Raw genomic sequence first — 570 nt, 5'->3', positions numbered from 1 at the left:
GAAGAGGTCCAACTTGACGAGAAAGACCCGACCAAAGTCGTGAGGGTCGGGAAAAACTTAGAACCAACCACGAAGCATGTACTGGTGGAGTTTTTGCGAAAAAACCAGGAAGTTTTTGCCTGGTCGTACAAAGACATGGCTGGGATAGTTCCTGCAGTTATACGCCATGTCCTGAACATAGACAAGAGTTTTCCACCCGTGCAACAAAAAAGAAGGCTGCTCGATAAGGATCAGTCGAGAGCCTTAAAAGAAGAAGTTGAAAGATTAACGGAGAATGGGTTCATCAGGGTGGCGTTTTATCCATCGTGGGTCTCTAATCCAGTACTTGTTCCCAAGCCTAACGAAAAATGGTGAACCTGTGTGGATTTTACAGACCTCAATAAAGCCTGCCCGAAGGATTGTTTCCCACTCCCAAGGATCGACCAGTTGGTCGATGCTACTACAGGACACAAGATCCTCTCCTTCATGGATGCATATTCAGGCTACAATCAGATTAGCATGCATCCCCCTGACGAGGATCACACCAGCTTTCAGACCGATACGGGATTATACTGTTACAAAGTAATGCCC

Source organism: Humulus lupulus, chromosome 8, assembly GCF_963169125.1.
Source record: "Humulus lupulus chromosome 8, drHumLupu1.1, whole genome shotgun sequence".
Taxonomy (NCBI): domain Eukaryota; kingdom Viridiplantae; phylum Streptophyta; class Magnoliopsida; order Rosales; family Cannabaceae; genus Humulus; species Humulus lupulus.
The sequence above is the reverse complement of the archived record's forward strand: the minus strand, read 5'-3'. Positions refer to the sequence as shown.